Here is an 11,879-nt window from a genome sequence, read left to right on the forward strand (position 1 = left end):
TTTCAAATTGTAGCTTATATTTTGTTGTAGTTCTCGTTGTTGACCTTTGTGCACTTACACTCAGAATATAGATTTATCATACGTCATCATATTTGATGATTAATATCAAGAGTTTTCCCAAATAAAAATCCCCACAAAAAATTGAAATACAATTTATATTTGTTAAAACAAATGTCTCCATTACATCCCAGCCCCTTTAATATACTACATGGTATGGAGGAGAAAGAATTAGCAGGAACATAGACGTCATGAATTGCACTCGGTGCATTGAGAAGAAAGATTCAGCCAGCAGAGATAAACTACTGACCTTTTTTATAACTTAGAATGTTTAAGCATTCCCAAATTACCTCTTTGAAAATTGAACAGGTCAATCAGAAAGTTTCTATAAGCTATTTCAGGGGCGGATCAGGAATTGAAGTTGGGAGGGGGTGCAACTGTATGAGGCAGGGGTCTGGGGGCCGCCTTGAAGGGGGGGGGGGGGCAATTCCCCAGAAACTCCTGGATTTTACAGATTTTTTAGGGCTTAAAATATGTCTCCTATGTAGTCATTTTTATTATTTTCTGTCATTTTTAATAAGGTGAAATTAATAAAATAACGCAAATTTTAAGAGTTTTAGAAAAAAGTAGCAGTTCTCCCACTAAAAGTAATTCAATAAATCAAAAGATTTTGTCAGACATTTATTTCTCTGAGAGTGGAGGAAATTATGGCTTCTTTTATCGTATATATTTTTCTAAAAAAGATACCACGATTTACTTTAAACTTGAAAATTTTAGGGGGGGCTCGCGCCGGTTGCCCCACCCCCCCTCCTTATATCCGCCAATGCATTTATGTGTGTGCTCTTGCGATTGACCTTTTTGCACTCACAATGATTGCAATAATATTTAGTTATTTTTCATACATTTTTTTATAATAACCAGACACGATTACCTATTATAAGAAATTGATATGATTATACAGCATAGTGCACCAACTATGTTTAAATAACAACTTTATATTGAATATCAATGGAAATATTTCCACCCAATCGACCCATGGATTGATTGATTGTATCTTGTTTAACGTCTCTCTCGATAATTTTTTTACTCATATGGAGTCGTTACCAAGACCGGTGAACGACTTTAAATTTAGGCCTTTGCTCGGCGCTTACGGCCATTGAGCAGTGAGGGTTCTTTAGTGTGCCACATCTACTGTGACACTGGGCATCCGTTTTGAAGGTCATCTCCGAGGACCAGTGACATTCACACCTGATGCTGAGCGTTTGGCAATGGAATTGTCACTACCTGTTTCAAGAACTCAGGTCTGTCGCGGCCGGGAATCGAACCCTGGCCTTCCGCATGCGGGGCGAACGTTCTAACCTATAGACCACAAATATATATGTCTCTTCATAATTTTATGAGTCCTACTTGTAGTCTCACACTGAAACAAAAACTCGCTTGGATAACTTAGAATGCATGCATATTGCATTCACAGTATATATGCACTGAGTGTGTGTAACGGGGGTGGGGTAGAGGGGTTAGAAAATGAGAAATTCAAACACATTGATTAAAGTTATAAAATTGGTATTTTATTTTCATTTACAAATGTTTACTGATTTTGGTATATCAAAAACTTAGAATAATCAACAATGACACTTCCTCTATATTTATACAATATTATTGTCTTTAAAAAAGACATGTAATACATGAGTACATGTACTTGCTTTCCATTAAATTCACACTTTAGTATGTTGCACAATATATATTGGATCACAAATACATTATTGATTATATTCGAGTCTCACATTGTGCAGAAGTTCTTGAATTTTCTCTGTAACTTGTAAAGTTGTGGGGTCCAGGGGATATGACATCATCAATGTAAATGAAGTACCTGTTATAAAAAAATATATTCTGTATATTCAAATATTGAAAAAAAAGATGAATATCAAATATACTAAGAATTGTCTTTATAAATGTCTGGTGGTAAAATGAAAAATTATATCTTACTAAGATAGAAAATATGGTACCTTTCGTGCTGATTTTCATGGCAAATTGCTGTTGAAGTTGTTGGCTGGATGCCCATTTCAACTTGCACTGGTCCTTAGGATGATGCTTAGAAAAAAGTCATCATAATTAATATTTGCACAGTCAGTATTAATCATTAATTATACTGTGTCAGACAATGTCAATTTTAAAATTGTGTGTCTCAATGCATGTTTAGTGAACTTTAAAATGCTGATATATTGAAAATTACACACATAACATGTATTTTATTATGTTCATTTTTAAAATCTTGTCTGAAATCAGTATTACATATGTAACACTACATGTATGTTAAATGTGTGCAGCGCAGCAATGTGAACTTTTGCAGTAGTAGTACATCTGCATGATTGTTATTTATTTCATATTGTTATAGTTACCTTCTTTTTAAACTGTGCATACCCCCCCACCCCCGGGTCCTTAATGAGATGAATAAACATCATACTTATCATTACAATATGAGATGACAGATATGTTTTCATAAACTGCCAGTTCATTCTAATAATATCAAAACAAGTCAACTCTAGATTTCTCAGACTTGTTTCCTTTACGGAGTGTGGGTCAAGAGAAGGACATACATATCTTATTCTCATGCAATACATTTATTTGCCTATGAGGGGGGGGGGGGTTGATTTTACAAATATTTTAAATACAGTTTTGTAGACCTACATGCTTGCATGAAACATGAAACACCAGATTTGAAATATCTCTTAGGTCAATGAAATTTCAAGATACTGAAAGTACTATCATTTATACCAAATAGAATTTTAGTGCAACACCCCCTCCCCTCAAACTTATGAGAGCCCTATTTTTTTTTTCAAATCTGGCATACACATGACATCCATTTACAATTACATGCACATGTAGGAGTTATATTTTGGGCACATATGGAATACATAAATGCACAAAAAATGAAACAGCTCCAAACTGTGCGTTTATAGATCTATGTTATTATAAAATCGGGTTGTGAAATAGCAGAGGATAAGTGGGTTGAATACAAATTCAATTTGCCATTTCTTTTCACTTACCAAACGAAATTATGATTTCGTTGTCCACGTTGAATGTATCCATCGAATTCCTCTTCTCAGAAGAAACTTTGTTTAAACTCTCAATGACTACATAAACAGTATTGAAACTCGCAGCACTCGGACATCACGATCACGCTACATCAACAACTTTGTTTACGTAGCGCAGCTATGCATGGTGGTGAATTTCGTGAGGTAAAAAGTGCCATTCTGCACGGACGAAACATTTAGTCCACTATTATTACATTGATGTATTCCTAATCTAAACTATGGCCAAATTTCTATATCTTTCTTCGAGACGACCCTCTCAATCATCGATTCAGTCACAGCAACAACTTGTACTTTCGGAACCCCTTTTTGTTTTTCAACTACTCTATGGCGATGTACGGAATTCCGAAAAATAATTTCACGTGAAAATACACGCTTTTTACTGATCACGTGGTTGCTATCGGTCTCTACCTTAAGTTTTTTAAAGAAGCAGATTTTACATGAATGTGAACAATTTACTCCTTGTTCTTTTCCCACTAAATCATGAGTTTATGTAACATTTTACAAGTATGTGTAGTTCAGTGATACCTTGTAAAAAGAAACACAAATATTTACCTGTATGCGCCTGCGTTAGTCGTTGTGACATCTTCGATGTTGGATTTTCTAACTCAGAGTGAAAAAAAAAATCACTCTTCGGATTCAATTATATTTTGCTTTATCAATTTTAATTGCCCAATTATATTTAAAAAAGGAAATACATTGGACCATTTATTAGATAGACGAGTTTATGCATGATTTTTGAGGGGGAATTTGGTGTGGTGTCGGCAGATTCGATATGAAGGGGTAAGCTACTCATGTATACTGTGTCCATGGCGACGGAAGACACGGAATGTCGTCGTGTGTTTACAGGTTTCAAAACCGGGCTATCATGAGTATCAAACGAGGAATTATTGTTAAATATTGTCGTTGATAACGCTGTGGACACGTCTATTAGGGGACATGCACTTTACAAACACTATACCCTCGATTTTAGTTAAAACAACATGTGCATATACACTTTGATTGGAATTGTCATAATTATATAAATCTGTCTAAATATGGTAGTGAAATTGAAAAAAAAAATTACAATGCTGGTAATAAGTACCGCATATATAACCAATCATTTTCAAATCATAAATACGTGTGCACGTAAGTGGAAAGCAGTTTTTGCTAGTTTAATATAGACGATACGTGAATACATCATTTAGGTGAGTTTAAGCACAATTATTTCAATAACAGAGACAAGAAATAAATATAATTATGCTAAATAATTTTCAGAACCCAATATATGATTTACATGTATGGGATATAAAAAAAAATAAAATAATGAATAACACCAACAAAATTACCTGACAGAACGTGGACTTCAATCGATCTTACGTTTTGAAACTGTGGTTATTAGACCTGTTGTCCTGTCTCATCACATAAAACTTAACCAGTGTATCCAATGTAAAGTTTATTGAATAAAGCAGGTAAAAGGCTACAAATAAAGAAAATCACATTCAAATAATCTTTCAACCATTTTAGAGTTCAAAATATCGAAAAAGCATTTTGACACAAACGGTGTTCCATATTAAGAAAATTTGGACAAGGTGCATCTTCTAGAAATTATTAAATCCTGATAAATTCATAGTAATAATACTTTCAGAAGTGTACAAATACAAGAATAAGTGAAATATATCTTAATATATAATATAAATCGGTTTAAGAAGTGCTATTGGGAAATGGCACACTGTTAACAATACTGAGCATAAATTGAATTGTTGCACCAAATTTGACTAAAGAAACATAAACTGTATTTTGCATATAAATCAGACATAGGAATAATGCCAATAAATCCACATGACTTACATCGTGGTGGTGTACAAGTTCCAAAACAAACATTTCTTTTACCGTGGTGTAACCACGTGCGTCCATTGATCGGAGGATATAATCAAACTTAAAGTCTATGAAGCGCAATACATGTAATAGGAATACACTACACCGATAAACTCTACATGTATCTTTTTTTCATTCGTATTCATAAACTATCGTTTTGTTATGAATTCAAAAAAAGTGTCACACAGGCACGTTGAATATGTGCTGTTTTCATGTATAATGTATTGTTTTCTCTTTAATTACATTGTAAGTCATTTATCTTCAAGTTTGACTACCGTATTGATGTACTCCAGCGATTATCCACAATTTGTATTGCTAATTTAACTGTCGGCTTAGCCCCCCCCCCCCCATTAGTTATCTTAACCCCTCCTACGGGGACTGCTCTGACCGCTGGGACTGCTTGGAACACTGGAAACGCTGGGACTGCTCTCCGGCTTGCTTACTGGGACTGCCGGGACTGCTTTTCGGTTTGTTTACTGGAACTGCTGTGAGAATCCTGCGATATTGTCCTGGACTGCTGCGGTACTGTCTTGGGACTACTCCGGGAGTGCTAAGCAGTCCCAGAGCAGTTCCAGAAAGCAGTATACAGGACTGCTCTGGGACTGTTTTCTGTCAGGTTGGGTCTGGTTGTTACTGTACTGATTGCTAGGCCGTTTTTGGCACAATAACTTCGCTAAAGATAACTCAGTTTACCTGATCAATATAGAGGGCTCACGGCGGATGTGACCAGTTAACAGGGGATGCTTAATCTCCCTAGGTAACTGATCATACCTCTGGTATAATCAACGATCCGTGTTTACCCAACTCTATATTTTGTATTGCTTTTAGGAGTTATCAGATTGATCACTGCTCGTTATATCCATATTTCATTATAAGAAATACATGTATACCGGTATATAGCTGTCTACTTATGAATCTCACATGTCTATTGAACATTTGCTTAAATAGTCCTAACACACATGTAAATATTGCTTACAGTAAGAATGTACAACTAGTGGTGTAATGCGTGAATCTGTGCAGGCTGATTTTCATTGGAAGCAATAAATGGAGTAGATACTCTATGGAAGGTGTATTGGAAGATACAGTTTAACTTAGAACAATTCTGAACAAAAACGATTAAACACCTCTTGTCTGCGTTACATAACTATTTTCCGCCGGTACTTTGACCACTGTCCTGAACTCTGGATACTGTTTATTGTCTTGAATATGGTATTTAATAATGATAATAATGATACTAATAATAATGATGTCTTTTATTCAAAGAGGATAGCACAATTTATTTTAAAACTACTTTACATTGTGGTCCTGGAAACATATATACAGACAGCAGTATTATACAGATACAAGATAAATAGTATATGAAGGTATGTTGTATACATACATGTATGTTATATACATATTTAAAACTGAAAATAAAACAAAATAAATAATTAAACAGATAAAAATAAAGCTGAAAATAATCAAAAGCAAATATATATGTTTTTAATTTCCCGAATAAAAAAAATGGCTAAGATAAATGGATTTAAAAATGTCCAATGTTGTGTAATATTATAAAAATTATGGCATATTATTGCATAACTGCGAACCGTAAATTGTAAAAGATCATCTAAAATATTGTGTCTTTGTTCTCTGGATATATAATGAATTACTTTGACTTAATCTGGTAGATATACTGCTAATTTCATGAACATACTGAAAAACAATTAAATAATCAGGGGTTAGACTATGCAAAACTTTGAAGACAATGATAGTTATATATACAAAAAAGTCTGACAGAGGCATTCATCTAAGTTGCTGCATCATTTCTGTTGTAGGTGTATTAAAATTTATATTTAAAATCACTCTAACAGCTCGCTTTTGAAGTTTGCATAATTTGAAAAGACCGTCCTTGTTTTCCATATTCCCTCAAACAGTACAACAGTAGTTAAAATGAGGAAAAACAATTGTATTAAAAAATTTCGGATGTAATTCAGTTGACAAGAATTAACGTAATCTAGATAGAACACTTATTTTGCTTGCAAGTGTTTTGGTTAAAATTCCAATATGTTCAGACGATGTGAGACATGTGTCAAAAGAAACACCAAGTGGTTTTGCACATGATACATTTTCGATGGCGATATTGTCCACTTTTATCGAAAGTTTTCTACAATTTCTTAATATTTTTCTTTTCTGTACCAATTATCGTGCACTGGGTTTTCTACCGCACTGTCAAATTAGCAACTATGTTAAGACTTCATCAACTTAGTAGATGTATTAAACTGATTATTTATAATTCTGTCATCGTGTCTTTTAAGTTAGCGTGCTTGGTATTTGAGCAGAAACGTCGAATATTATCAAATGTAATGGTATTTCTCACAAACCAACAATGCTGTTAAAAGAACTAGGGTAATTCATACATTTCCCAAACAGATTCACATACATACATATTTGCACTAATCTCAGAAAACTGTCTCCCACTCAGTCAAGTTCTTGCTGATACCTGATTAGTTTTCTTATACTAAATACCTTTATACTTCAATGGATATTTCATGGTCCTAACATACAACCGCAATCACTTTGGCATACACCATTTATTGACATTGGATATGTGTATGTTATCAAAGAAACATGATAAGCAAACCTTTCACTCGCATTTGAAAGCAAACATTTTCCTTACAATATCAATATAAACCTGTACATAGGGATATAAATTTTGTTGTGACGTGACACGTTGCGAAATGTCATTAGCTACATTTTAACACGGTGCAGCAATAATCTTTCTTCAGATGTCTTAGCTATACCCCCTTTCGTTTATTATCTTCTTGAAGTCGCATTTCATTTTCAAATGCTACATATTAGCACGGTGTATACGATCGTGCTGTTCTTCCTTTATTTCTACATATACGCTATTTATAGGACACAGCTTGGTAAAACTGATTTGCATGATATACCTCTCAAAAAGACCTAACATGTCTGCCCTGTGGTCCGAATCTCTGTGCAAATATAAATTATATTATTTCTTCACTGCAATCATAATCAATCTCAATAATGACAGACGCAAGCCTATACCATATGGGAGTATTTGTATGCACAAATCCTACACACGGAGTAGACATCCCTATATACAAATCTGCAACAGTGGTATTTCATCAGTTAGCATGTAGATAATTCAACAACGCTGTGCCATATATAAAAAAATTAAATGGTGGTTGAAGTGGGAAAAAACCCAACAACTACAACAAATAAGCATATGTCATGAGTTCTGAGATCAATCAATGTTTGTTATTTTCACTTTATCATGGCACCTGCATTTCAACTGTTTTTCTGCGAATACCAAAAACTTCGTGATGAGCGAACAATTCATTTACCTAGACTATATCATGGTGTATACTTAATTTCAAACTCATATGTTACCTGAAAGAGGATATAAGGCTGATATATTAGCCGCCTCCATTTAAAATCGCACCCAGCAACCATAGGTAGGTATATGTAGCACGACAGAAAATAGTGACGAGTAAGTGATTTCGGAAATCAGGTTTATCACACTGCATTGTTGATGTTTTATTAGACGCAATTTTATTACTAGGCTTTCTTATGCACCAACGTGTAGATAACATGTTTGTTATAATAGTGATTCACTATATAAACTGGTAACACATTACGTTTTGATTATATCTAGATAAGAACACAATTTTATTGAGCCATGTGATGGTAAATGTCGTACATATATACCATACACGCATCTGTATGCTCCCAGATAGTCTCACCGGACACACTTGCAGTACAGAGGCTAATGTATATACGATAACGTCAAGTAAAGTCACTTGCGTTTCGAGTGAGTGAATCCAGCTATTTGTCGTTGTGAGTTATACACTTATGTTAAAGGGCATTGCTGTTTCTTTTTGCATATGCTATATTCGATAGCATCCGTGTTCTTTAAATTGGGTTCAGTTCCTTTTCCTTATTGTGCGATCAATGGAAACTAACGTTATACAGAAATTTTATTTCCTATGGAACAAAATGAATCTACATATACAGCAAACAGAACCAAACGTAGTGTACAGTAAAGAAAATCAATCCTACTAGACAGTGCACAACACAACAAAAATCAATTCTAGTGTACAGTAAAGAAAATCAAACCTACTAGACAGTGTACAACACAACTCAAAATCAATTCTAGTGTACAATAAAGCAAATCAATCCTACTAGACAGTGTACAACACAACACAAAATCAATTCTAGTGTACAGTAAACAAAATCAATATAGGGCAGTCTGACCGCCCATGCTTATAGTACAGAGGCTAAGACAGGTACCATCGAGTTTATTAGTGTCACTTGAGTTTTGAATGAATGGATCCAATTGATGTATGTCGGTGTGAAATTGTGGACTTTTAACATTGCATTTTATATGATTAAATATATCCAAATTAGATGCATATCGTACAACATTGGTCGAAAGGACAAGGGACGTTATTGGCCAAAATTGGCCGCGTTTCAAAAACCGATCACATTTTGCAGGTAGAAAGGTGATAATTTTCTCGTTTCATTCATATATAACATGTACCATTTACTTGTTGCTGATATTGAGAATATAACGTTACAATATTGCATTGTTAACTCAGACGCTGTCTTCCTACGGTCGCTTTTTCGGAACGACGTCATCGACGTTATAGGATTTACAGTCCCCTGATTCTTCTAGAATATTTTTCTAAAAGTTACAATTTTAACTTTTTATATCAAAATACTCATTGATATCAAAGACTATTGAAAACTGGCATGCTATTGAAAATACATTATTCATTTACATGTAACTTAATCGTGGTCATATACATTTTGCGGAAGAATCTTGTGTTAATTAGAGTGAGGAAAATAATGCGTGTAAATATATTTGTTAAACGTTGTTGAGTAGAATGCAATCATATTTTCGAAGGTGCTGTTCGATATCCTCCTATTCAAATGAAATATGGACAATAAATTGGCTCTTGAATTTTCTTTTTCCTTTTTTAAACGTTGATTGAGTCGGATAAAATTACTTGTTATGCTATGTACACCAAGGACTATATAACAGGTCTGCTTACATGTGTATGCAATATACATGTTACAGTACATGATACGAATAAAATATATCTGCCTGCTGTGGGTATTTACAAAACATATTGAATAAAGTGTGGTAAATGTACATGTACTAAACGATACAAATTTATGTTGCATGAATGGGATATCATTTTCTTGGGTACAGCAAAACACGTCAAGTAATATATACATTAACTTCAGATGGTATATTTCATATAGCAAATGTATTGAAAATCCCTCACAAAAATGCGTCATGTTTATATCTTTACATTCCCCTAAATGGTCAACAAAGAGTAGTTCCAACTCTCTCTCTCTCTCTCTCTCTCTCTCTCTCTCTCTCTCTCTCTCTCTCTCTCTCTCTCTCTCTCTCTCTCTCTCTCTCTCTCTCTCTCTCCCCATATAGTGTTCATCTTTGATAAATGAAAATTACATCAGTCAGTGGGCATGTCATTGTATGCACCGACATTCAGTCTAAATCTAGAACATACTCTGAGAAGTTGTTTGAGTACATGTATAGACAATGTAGTATATCTAAATGCTTTTCCCAGGCATTTATTTCCATATGCGAATAAGGAAATATTGAGTGAACCCCCCCATTTTTGATAGTAGTATTGAATGAAAAAAAAATAGGCTTAAAATTATGAATTGAACCCATGTAGCAAAGAATATCCCCCCTCCCTGCGATTTAAGAATTCGAAGATCAGGCAGAAAGGTTTTTTTCATTTCCTAGTTAACTACCAACTTATCTTTCGACTCCACTCCCAATAAATTATGTCACGTGTCTGTTTCCAAGAGACAGTATATGTAACTACAACAGACCTTTTTTAAAAACGAATTTAATAAACATCATGCATCATTTTTCAATGTGCGGGCCAGGCCTATCCAGAACACCTTGACGTGAGAGAAAGAGAGAGAGAGAGAGAGAGAGAGAGAGAGAGAGAGAGAGAGAGAGAGAGAGAGAGAGAGAGAGAGAGAGAGAGAGAGAGAGAGATAGAGAGAGAGAGAGAGAGAGAGAGAGAGAGAGAGAGAGAGAAGCGTCTACATATGTACATAACCTTACGGTTATACTCCAGTTTTCCTAATCATGGAGGGGCATACATCAATACTATTAATATAAACTTTTAATAAAAATCACCACAACACATATATTATATATTTTATAAGATTGATAAAAGTTGAAGTGTCATTAAACTGGTCAAGTTGTTCCCATAGCAAGGAAATGGTCGACACCACCCCTCCTCCCCCAAAAGTGGAGGGGCAACCCCTCTTCGATACTACGGTGTTTGAATATTTATATCTATACATGTATATATACACATGTGCATCCTACCCAATTACCTTTGTTATATAAGTGCACCTGTAAATGTGCAAATATTATATATATATATATATATATATATATATATATATATATATATATATATATGACCCCGTGGAGATCCAGGTTTGAGTAGGTCCTCAGTACTCCTTGCTTGTCGTAAGAGGCGACTAAATGGCGTGGTCTTCGGATGAGACCGCAAAAAACTGAGGTCCCGTGTCACAGCAGGTGTGGCACGATAAAGATCCCTCCCTGCTCAATGGCCATAAGCGCCGAGCATAGGCCTAAATTGTGCAGCCCTTCACCGGCAGTGGTGAGGTTTCCATGAGTGAAATATTCTCAAGAGGGGCGTTAAGCAATATTCAATCAATCAATATGCGATATAGAGAAAAAGCTGCCACAACAATGGTCGAAGTTTCAAATCGATCACAGGTTTTCGACGTTTTAAAGAAACCACATCTCGCTGGAAGATATAAATAATGATTTGATGTTAATTTATTTTTAATTTAAACCGTTTTAAGAACCTTTGGAATCAATATCTAATTACTAATGTAGTAACATCT

General features: G+C 34.6%; 1 long non-coding RNA gene across 1 annotated transcript; it reads right to left on the bottom strand.

The window, feature by feature from the left end:
• Positions 1-1,547: 1,547 nt before the first annotated feature.
• On the bottom strand, positions 1,548-5,058 carry LOC130049301 (uncharacterized). Its single transcript, XR_008797804.1, has 4 exons — positions 4,920-5,058; positions 4,418-4,548; positions 2,004-2,088; positions 1,548-1,867 (listed from the first exon to the last, which is right to left on the bottom strand). It is a non-coding gene; the product is annotated as an uncharacterized LOC130049301 (long non-coding RNA).
• Between the last annotated feature and the right edge of the window lie 6,821 nt (positions 5,059-11,879).

Source organism: Ostrea edulis, chromosome 8 (genome assembly GCF_947568905.1).
Source record: "Ostrea edulis chromosome 8, xbOstEdul1.1, whole genome shotgun sequence".
In the NCBI taxonomy this organism is placed as follows: domain Eukaryota; kingdom Metazoa; phylum Mollusca; class Bivalvia; order Ostreida; family Ostreidae; genus Ostrea; species Ostrea edulis.